The sequence below is a fragment of the Alligator mississippiensis genome, chromosome 9 (genome assembly GCF_030867095.1).
Source record: "Alligator mississippiensis isolate rAllMis1 chromosome 9, rAllMis1, whole genome shotgun sequence".
NCBI lineage: Eukaryota > Metazoa > Chordata > Crocodylia > Alligatoridae > Alligator > Alligator mississippiensis.
The window spans coordinates 45267031-45277266 of record NC_081832.1 but is presented as its reverse complement, the minus strand read 5'-3'; the positions used below and the strand labels follow the sequence as shown (position 1 = coordinate 45277266).

Genomic DNA, 10236 nt, shown 5'->3' with positions numbered 1-10236 from the left:
AAATCCTTTTTGGGTCACACCAGAACACACATCACTGCCACCTGGAGGCTCCTGAAGAATTCTGGGAGGTCCCTGCCCACCCCAAAGCCCAGCTTTAGTGTGCCAGCCTTTCAACCAATGTTCACCTCCCCGAGCTGCGTACTATTCACCTAGCACTGAATGAGATGAATTGGGGCTGGGGTTACAAGTGAAAATCCTTTTTGGATCACCCCAAACCACATGTCTCTGCCACCAGGGGACTGTCCTGAAGAAGTTTGGCCATTGCCTGACCCAAAGCTCAGTTTTTGTGTGCCAGCCTGCCAATTTACAGACCCCCAGACTTGTGTGATACATACATTCCTGTGAATGAGGAGCTGAGTGGGCTGGGATTATGAGGCAAAATCCTTTTTGGATCACCCAAAGAACTCCTCTCCACCTCAAATATATTAAAACATCAGGAACAAAGTAGAGAAAAATAATTCCAAACAAATAACTTTACACATACATAGTGAAAAGACATGACAGGTGCTTATCCAAAAATCCTTATATTGGCCTATATTTCTGTCTGAAAAGACTGCTGCATGTTTAATAAGGAAAACCAAAGGAGAAAAACCATAGTGTAATTTTTAACATGGTGTAAACCTGAACCAAGAAGTCAAATAATGCAATGATGCCCCCAGTCATTCAAGTAGGTTCCATGCTCACAGGGATAAGTATTCAAAAATTCATATTCTATATATATATGTAACCCTTCTGCTGGGCACCAATTGGTAGCAACAAGGGCCGGGTTTAATTTTGGGGTCTAACTATATTTTACCTCGGCTTGAGCCCCTACCCAGACCACCTGGGAAACACTAAATAAATTACTAGGATGTTCCTCATTAACAAAACCCTGTCCCCGCAAGCAGTGTAAACACAGAAGATAACTTTATTACAGAAAACAAAGACCAAAAAAGCCAAAGAAAAACACTAAATACAATTTAAAACACTACAAACTACAAAGCATAATTCATAGATTGCATCCTCCTGGGGAGGCTTCACCCATGCCCAGGCAGTCTGGAACTGGGGGCTCACCCAAAAGGCAGTTCCAGGGGCTTGCACCCTTATACCTGCCCTTCAGCAATGGGCTGGAGAGGGGGGCTTAACTGATATGACCCATTCTGGGCAGTTTGCTTAAGGGATTAATACCCCCATGGCATTAACCCATTTTAAAAAATGTAAAAGAAAAGACAAGAGGGAAGAAATAGGACTCTCAAACTCCAAAACAGACTTTTGTTCCTCTACCAGAAGCTTTCCCTTCAAATAGTGTTTGCTTGCCTTTCCAGTGAAGACAGGAGTAGACCCCCTTCATGAGGAGCAGGTTTTCTGGCTCCCAGTTCAGCTGGGCAGCTCTCAGCAGGCAGATGAGTAATAGCCCCCAAACCTTAGTGAGTTGTTCTTATGCACCTGGTATGACATCACCCAAACCTTGTCTAATCCCAGAGGGACACATTTCAGTCTTTCTCCCAACCAATCTGCCTGAAGCATCCTGTGGCCAATGAAGCCAGCGTGTTTTATGCATTTCCCCCAGAAACAGGCCCCAACTTGTCACGTGCTGAGCATGTGGCCAGGACAACAGGGGCTATCTTGCCCGTATCAAAACACACAGTATGCAACCCAGTGTGGGTGTTACATGCGTACCCCTGATTATGTCCTGCATGTTTGACTATGGTTGTTTCATAGTGGAAACTTTGTATATTCCTTATCTGCACCACCTCATCAGGGCGCAGAGGGTACAAAGGTCTGAGGTGGGTACTGGAATGGCAGCCTCCGCGGTGGGCCTCCCTGCCCAGAATTGACTATTAAGCTGGTGCGGGTGGTAGAGCCCCTCTACACAGCCCTGGCTGATGCACCCTTCCCATGTGACTGAGCAAGGTGACTCAGATCCCCAGCTTGGTTTGCCACTGACTATTATGACTGTGATTAATTTTGAGAGGTGGGTAAGGGTTAATAGTTAAAGTTTTGCTTAGCATGTACCCTTGCTCCCCTTTTCCAGTTGCCAGGCTGGCAATCAAAAACCCAGCTTTAGGTCAGGCAGTGCCCTGCCCAGGCTTCTTCGGGAAAGTCCCCTGGGGCCAGAGACACGTGGTTTGGGGCAATCCGAAAAGCATTTTCACTTGAACCCCAGCCCCAAACCATCTGATTCGGTGCTAGGTTTACAGTACAGAGCTCTGGGAGGCCATGGGTGGAGAGGCTGGCAGGCAACAACCGAGGCTGCGCTAGACCTGCCCTCACGAGGGTGGGCAGTCACCGCGAGGGCAGACAGAAGAGGCAAACCCGCACTACCCTGCCCGCCACTTCTGGGGCGGGGACATACAAAACTGACTTCTGGCCACGCCTCATTGAGCGGCGCCTGCCCACTAGGGTCTTTACGGAGCCTTCAGAGAGCTATCGCGAGATTAGCAAGCGCTAGCGTGGAAATCCGGGCGTCTATATGAGCGAGACTGAGGCGGCCGCACGCGCGGGAAAACAGCAGTTCTCGCGAGATTTTAGTGAGCTGGGAAAGGTTGCGGGAGCAGGCCGGTGGTCTCGCGAGAACGCGCGCAGGCGGCGACACGGTGGGAGGGAGAAACGGGCTGGGAGCAGTCGGCGCGGCCAGGCGCGTGTGCGGGTGGTCGTGCTCTCGCGAGCTCTCGGTGCGGCGCTGTCGCGTGCGAGGCTCGCGCAGGCCCCACGCCGTGTGGAGCCGTTGGTGCGACAGCGACCCCCGCGCGGCCTGAGGTAGGAGCGGGGCCGTGGCCGGGCCCACCCGTCTCGTCCCGTCCCGTCCCGTCGCCATGTTCGAGCCGGACGCGGCGGCTTCCCCTCCTCCCGCTCCCCCTCGAGGGGGACGGGGCGGCGCCGGGCCCACGGGCGGGGGAGGCGGCGGGGCTGCGCCCGGCGGGGGAGGGAGAGCGACACAAGTGGGCCTCGGGCGGCCACGCGCAGCTATACTGCGCATGCGGCGGGGAGCGGGCCCGCCCGGGCCGGCCTGGCCTGGCCAGGCCTCCCCTTTCTCTGCGCCGGCCCTCGCGGCTGCGGCTTGTGCACCGGGTGGGGCCCCGGGCGCCCCCTCGCTCCGTCTGCGGTTACTGCGGCTGGGCCAGCCCCCCGCGGCGCCCCCGGGCGTCTCGGGCTCTGCTGCGCGCCTTGCTTTTTCCTCGTTCTGCCCCACGGGGACGCTCGTGCGCCGCCGCCTTCCCAGGCCCGCAGTTCGAGCTGCGCGTCCCATCCGTGCCCAGGGGGCGCTTCCCTGCGATGCGGTGTTTTGTGAGCTCTCTCCTGGCTCTCTGAGGAGCGGCTGGCTCTGCTCATCCTGTGCTTATGGCTCACTCTTGTCACCGCCAGCCGGGGACAAGCCTCCAACCCCGGTGTCCCTGGGTGTTGAATACGCCCCTGGCTGTAGGCCCCTCACCTGCATTGAGGTCTCAAAGAGGTGACTCTGGGACTGTCTAGGTACAAACCCTGCTTTCAGCAGCCTCTCTGGTTGAATGTGCCCTTAAGTTTTGTTTGCTCCTGGTGCAGTGTGGAGTCTCAGAGTCTTTCTGCCTTGTGATATTCCCTTAAAGCCTCTTCCTGGTGGTGGCGTATGCCCTCCCCTAAGAAACAGAAAAAGATGTCAGGAGTAGGAAGTTGACTCTCTTTCTACTCAGTTTCACTTTCATAGGATTTGGAATACATTTATTGCAAATATTGCAAAGGGATGTATAATTTTTGCCTCCTAGCCTTAAAAGCCTACTGTTTGCTTATGACTTCTAAATATAAATAAAAATTATGGATATGGTTTATCAAGCAGAAATGATTAAGATCACTACATTTCACATAAAGTGGGTTAAAAGTAACTTCAGGTGCTACATATCCTACAACAGGTTCCCAAATTTTTTCTTACTGCATTAGTTACCCCCTTCCAGATGTGCCAGCTGCCCTCATACCCAGCATACACTCCATTTTAATTCATTAAATGCCAGTTATCATAATTAAATCCACCATGACACAATGTTTCTTTTCTAAAAAGTTTTAGAAATAAGTGCAATGCCTCAGTATTTCTGTATTTTCTCAGATTTTAGAAATAAGGGACAAGCTATCGATTCTTCTCTACAAGATGCATGTGTCTGGACAACTTCACAAATAGTCCAGTCCTATTAAGAAAGAAAAATGTCCTATTCCAGTTTCAGTAATTTCCTTATTGCTACTTGCATTCACTGATCAGTCTGTGATCAAAGTTTTTGCTTAGTTTTGTATTATGGGATTTCTGTATTACACCTATACCTGTGACTTGCTCCATCTTTGGATGTCTCTATTCATGAGAATTGTAGGACCCACACATTAAAGTAACTTTAATTTAAACATAGTATGCTTCAGATCTGTAAAACTGTATCTTTGAATTCTAATATGTAGTTTGTACTATTGATTGAGACTTCATTGTGGTAAATGCTATACAAGTATATAGTAGTATGTGGTTTCTGCTACAAAGAGCTTACATGTGACTGTCTTGATCCTTTGTGACAGTCATGTGCATAACTGCCTTCCTCTCCTAATCAGTAATCCTTGTGAGCGTCCAGTTCTTGTGAGCATCAGAATTTTGTTGCAGAATCCCAACTTTAGTTGAGGATTATTTGTAAAGACTATTTAATAAATGCTAAAAAGGAGAAAGGGGTCCAGTTGAAGGAAGCATCTGATAAAATCTAGTTATGGACTAGCTTGTGCGCATGATGAATCTTTTAGTTATGCTATTAAATATTTACAATCGCATGCATTTTTCTATCAGCACTGGAATAATATTTTTTATAAATGTTGTCCCCACTTTCCTTCTTTGGAACTGTTATTTTGTTTTTCTGAAACTTCTAATTTTCTTGTTTGAATTCGTGTAATTTTCCTCTCCCTTACAAAAAAAACCTGGACAAATAACATGTTTCCTTGTCCCTTTATTGTTTGGTAGTCTACAACAAAAATTGAATTTTATGTTTAATATTAAATAAACATACACATGCTTAAAGAGACAAAGCAAGCATCTTGCTTTTTGAGAGTGCTATTCTGCCCTTTTCTGTGATCAAGTGTTGTCACATCTGTAACTTTGATTTTAAGCTTATTTTTAAACAGATGTTTTACATAGAACTTTATATAAACATTTTTTTTCTGGTGCAGATTGCATTTTTAAATTTCAAAAATGGGGCTTGATTCTGCAGTCTGTTGCCTATTGGTAGGCTCTTGTGTCTACATGGAGCTACATTTGGCTTTAACAGATGTTTCAGTTGTTCAGTCACTATAGCTGATGACTAAATTTATTTATTTTAAAAAAGCCTGCACTGATCTAATACCCTGAAAGCTTATGGAATTAAAAATTCCTAAACTAAGGTGGCCCACAAACTCAAGTAGGATAGCATGAAGTGAACAATAATAAGTGATATTGATCTCTCATGTACAATCCTTACGAGTCCCACATTCAGCTCTACTTTACTTATTTCTGTAGTTGACATAGTTCACTGGCAGTAATCTTGTAAATTTTTCCTGAAAATGTTTAAGTACTTTTCTACTCTTAGAATAGGGGAAACATTTCCAATCAAATTTCTGTTTTAATAATGTAGCAAATGAAGACAAAATTGCCTTATTTGTTTTATTTGCAGGGGGTGGGGTATAAATGTGAGCGATCTCAAGTGCTTTTTTTTTTTAGTTCTGGCTGAAAGCATTTGGCTTCAAGCAATTGAGTATTGTAAGCAATTGAGTATTGTAGGTCAAGCCTTGACTGCAAAAATTGAACAGGATTTGTTAGGTTTTTTTTTTTTTTTTTTTTAAGAAAAACATGTAAATAAACTATAATAAATACTGTGCTCTGAGAGAAAATTGCATCTGAAAATGGGCAAAATATGCAATCAATAAGTAATATTTCGGAGCATTTGTAGAATCGAAACAAGTCAGATGTCCACTTGCATCTAAATGGCTAAGACACAGCAGTTTCCTTAGTCTAATAGAGATTGCTTGATAATTTGAATATAGGTTTTATTTTTCTAGTCTGCATATATTAGTTAAAATCTAGGCCATTAAAAAATACTGCAGCTATAAATCTACTCCTGATTTCCCTGCCTCTCTTGTTTTATTATTATGCATTCCTCAAGCATCAAAACAATTAACTTGGAGATAGGAGGGTGTTTTGGTTTATTTGTTTTTTTTTAAGCCAACAAACTAGTTTTTCAGATTTCTTCAATGTAGGAGGAGGCAGTGCCCCTACACAGAACACCTTTTTAGCAACAGTCTTGTGCTGCTAGAGACAAATATTGTAAGACGTATGCAAATGGTCAAGCATTCATTTAGTATTGCTCTGATTGTTTATAGAGGAGCTTAAAAGATATTGATGGTTCATATTTAAATTGGGGAAGAATAATAGTAATAGTTGCCTAGTTTGAAAGTAAATTTGTTGCCTTAGGATAAATAAAACAACTTAATCTCATTCCTAGCTACTTCATTTATTTCAAAAGGCAAAGCAGTCCACATGTGGAACATAAAATTGGACAGACATTGTCAGATTTCCATGCCTAATATTAACAGTCTCAAATAGAGACTAGTTGACATTAATTTCATAAGTGTAAACAAGTGTTAGAAACTGGGCAATTTTGTAATATGAAGACACTATTATCTGCTTTTGGCTATTAGCTTATAAATGTTTTTACTACTACATGCATAACAATTTCTAAAGACTAATGGTTTTAATGTTCCTTAGTGAAAATTGAACATATATGAGAGGCTCTGATTTTTAAGGAGAAAAGTCATACATTAACCTTGAATTGCCCAGGCAAACAGAAAATGTTGGTTTACATCTTTGGCTTATGCACTTCTTTAAGTTTCTCTTAAAGATGCTATCAAGTAATTTAGGTGTAAAAACCCAGTTTAAAAATTATATATTTGGGGTTTTGTGATTTAATTTTAACTAATAATTTATTTAATCACAGCTCTGTTTTGTTTGTAGAACTATGCTATTCCAAAAGAACCAGAAAGTGAAACTGAGTAGAAAGGGGATGTTAGATAATATTCTTTGTCAAATCTGAGATTGACAAATAATAAAACAGCATAAACTGTGAAATGTTGTTTACATTTTTAAGACTTATTATATGACCAAAGGTATTTACCCAGGTAAGGAAACTATTAAAATTACAAATATATTTGTAACCTACCAGTGTATCTTTTATGAAGTGGCGCTTCTGAGGTGTTTTGTTTTGTTTTTTCCCCCCAAGAATTTAGCACTACAGAGCTTAATATGGTTTTTTAAATGGAATTGTCATGGGTTTCCGTGGAGAGTTTCCAGTGAAAATGTGTGGCACAATCTGGCTGTTCAGATTCTATTTGTCTGGCGGTTTTAAAACAGCACAAAACCTCAGTTTGAAAATCAGCATTAATTTGCCTGTATTTTTGGCAACTGCACATTTAGTATTATTCTATTTTCTTAGGGGTTTTTGTTTTTTTACCTTTTGTTTGCCATATTTAAATAATGTTATGGAGAACCCTTGTCCAGCTTATCTCTAAAGATATTTGACATTTTCCCCCAATTTTTATCTGTAAAGTTAGTAATATTTTGACTTGCAAAATTATATAAATAATTTGGGGGAACCCCTTTTTAAAAAACATTTTCAAAACTTTAATGTCTGTTTTCTGACCACAAATCTTTTAAATTTAGATCCCTAAATGCATCTGTTCCCACTATTATAGTTGAAATTGTAAGAAGAATAATTAGCACTATCCTTCCAACTGAGTTAACGCTACTTGAATTCTTTACATTATTTTGATCAATCATTGTCATCTTGCTGGTGTATCTCAGTTGATGGCACACTCACTTTGAAGTCAAAAGCACCTTGGGTTTGAGGTGTACTACATGATTTTTGTTTACATACTAGATAGAGACACTACACTGCAGTCTTTCAAGGATGCTGTAATGTTAGAAATGCTGTTTGTTTGTTTTTTTTAAAGGAAATGTTAAACTTGACCTACTGGAAGTTAATCATCCTGTGGTATGAGTTGATTGGCTGCTTTCCCTTCTTTCTCCCTTTCTCAGTCTGGGGGGGAGTGGCGAGAGAGAGTAAAAAATAATAGAGTCTAGTAAAATAAAATGTCTAGTAGGTTTGGAGATATCCATCAAGAAACTTAATTTCTGTCTTACTTCCTGACAAAGATAAGTAGGCTTATTGTATAGTTCATCTTAAGTCATTCCTCATTAGACTCAAGGCATCCTTTGGAAAATGCTAACTTTTAGACTGGAAACAGACATCACCTGTGTATTGCCATAAATGTTTTTATGGCAGCACAAAATGCAGCAAGCAGATGTTCACACCCCTTGTTGTTTCCCAAATGTCCAAAATTGTGGCAGTGACAGCAGGCGGTAGACATTATTGCCCCTTTTTGAGAGAGACATCTATTTTCTTTATGATAGGAGAGCATGGGCAGTCTAAAACTGACTGCACTCTCCAGCTTCCACCAGACAAGAGCTTCAGGACCCTGATCCTGCATGCCCTGGAATTCCTCTGCAGGATCAGCTTCTTGTGAAGCCCCGGGAGTGCCTCTGCTGGGTTTTTCTGGTAGCAGAGGTGCACCCGGGAATTGCCCAGCAGGAGATTCCTTGCATGTATGCATTGTGCTGCCACTTCCTTAGTTGAGACAGTGGGTGATATCTGTATCTCCCAGTGAAGCAGATCAGCTGTGCAGGGATGCATCCTGGCACAGGTGATTCTTCAAGGATCTTAAAGCCTAAGCTTTTGCTGCTTGTTTTGACTGTGGAAAAATACACATGTTCTTGCATGCAACACACAAAAAGCCGGTGTTGGAATTCGGAGTGTGCGTTGTATGTGAAAAATATGGCAAGAGCAGATTTTGCCTACCATATGAAACTAAAAGGTGAAACAAAATAAAATATACAGGGATCCACAAGGAACAGAATAATGAGCAGGCTTGGCTCTCTTGCTGCTGTTACTCATATACTTCCTACAGGATAAGATCTCTTCTGTGCTCCCCTGCACAAGATCTCTTTTGCCTCCTCGCCCCCCCCCTTCTTTGTTTCAAAAACAATGGATTTCTATTCTGTGAAGTGCTGTATGTGAGAGACTATGATAACTGAGCATCTCTTCTGTTGAAAGAACTCAGAAAGATGACAATGGGTCAGAATGTTTCTTGACACTTTGAAAACTCTGTCTTTATCTTGTGAATCATGTAGGTGTTCATAACCTAGGTGTGAAATACTATGCAGCACCCCGCATCAACCTTTAAAGGATCTTGCGGCATCGTGGTTGCATACTACTGGTATAGTAGCTCAACTGCTAAAAGACCCAAAACTTTGTCAGAATTATTTGAGAGATTATTACTGTTTTCTTTTATTCTCTCTCCTGAGTTTCTCTTCCTGCTATATATATTATTACTTTTTGTTTTATTTGTATAGCTTTCAGTCTTTCATGGGGTTTTTTCCCCCTTCCTCTGGCTTTCTCCATTACACACAGTGACGCTGCAGAAGCAATTTATACGTGGAAACAGGCCACAAAATAATATTTGGCTTCTCTTCAGCTTAGGTTTGTGTGAGTGCTCCTGCTTAGATGCTTCCTCCCACCCTATAATATTTTGTCCAGGGAAGTGGGTGGTAAACTAAACTTCTAATACTGTAGCAAGAGGATAATGTGAGGATCTGGTTCAAGGAAATAACTGCTTTTAGTGTTTAGCTGAAAGTTGAATAGGACAAGTTCTGATGTCCGGAGCTGTAAGCAACAAGGTGTTCCTGGGCATGTGGTCATCTGAGTTTCTAACTCTTGTTTTGTAAAGCCTTTTGGTATAACTAGTTTAAGAAAGGCTCTAGTTAAAACCATAATTCTATCCCATGCTGGAAATGAATGAATAAACTGTAATGATTTTGATTACTGCAGATGTATGAAAATGGAGAAAAGATGTACTTTCAAGAGTATAGTTAGTAAATGTTGGCATCTAATTTATCTTGAATTCAAATAAGCCTGAGCCTGTTTTCTATAGTTTAACATTTAATTGGGTCTTTGCTTTAAAAATAATTCAAGAATGGTTTTTATTAGAAGCTCCTTGAGTATTTTCTGCCTGCATCGGGTCTTATCTCTGTCTCACCTAGCACTGATCTTCTCTGCCTTTCTCTACATTTTTGCCAATGAATGCTTTCTTCTGCTGCTAGTAATGTCTGGAAATATCTTTCTAGCTCCTCCACCCCATTAACAGTTATCAAATATTTTTCTTTTTCATGCTGCTTTA

General features: G+C 42.1%; 1 protein-coding gene across 3 annotated transcripts in view; it reads left to right on the top strand.

Moving 5' to 3' along the window:
- Positions 1-2516: 2516 nt before the first annotated feature.
- MATR3 (matrin 3) overlaps positions 2517-10236 on the top strand; it is a 52213-nt gene continuing 44493 nt past the window's right edge. Inside the window, exon 1 of one of the 3 annotated variants that reach the window (XM_006268881.4) lies at positions 2517-2739. The gene's annotated coding sequence lies outside the window, so the exon portion shown is untranslated. The remainder of the gene's footprint in view (positions 2740-10236) is intronic. The other 2 variants (XM_006268880.3, XM_006268879.4) reach the window with 2 other exon arrangements.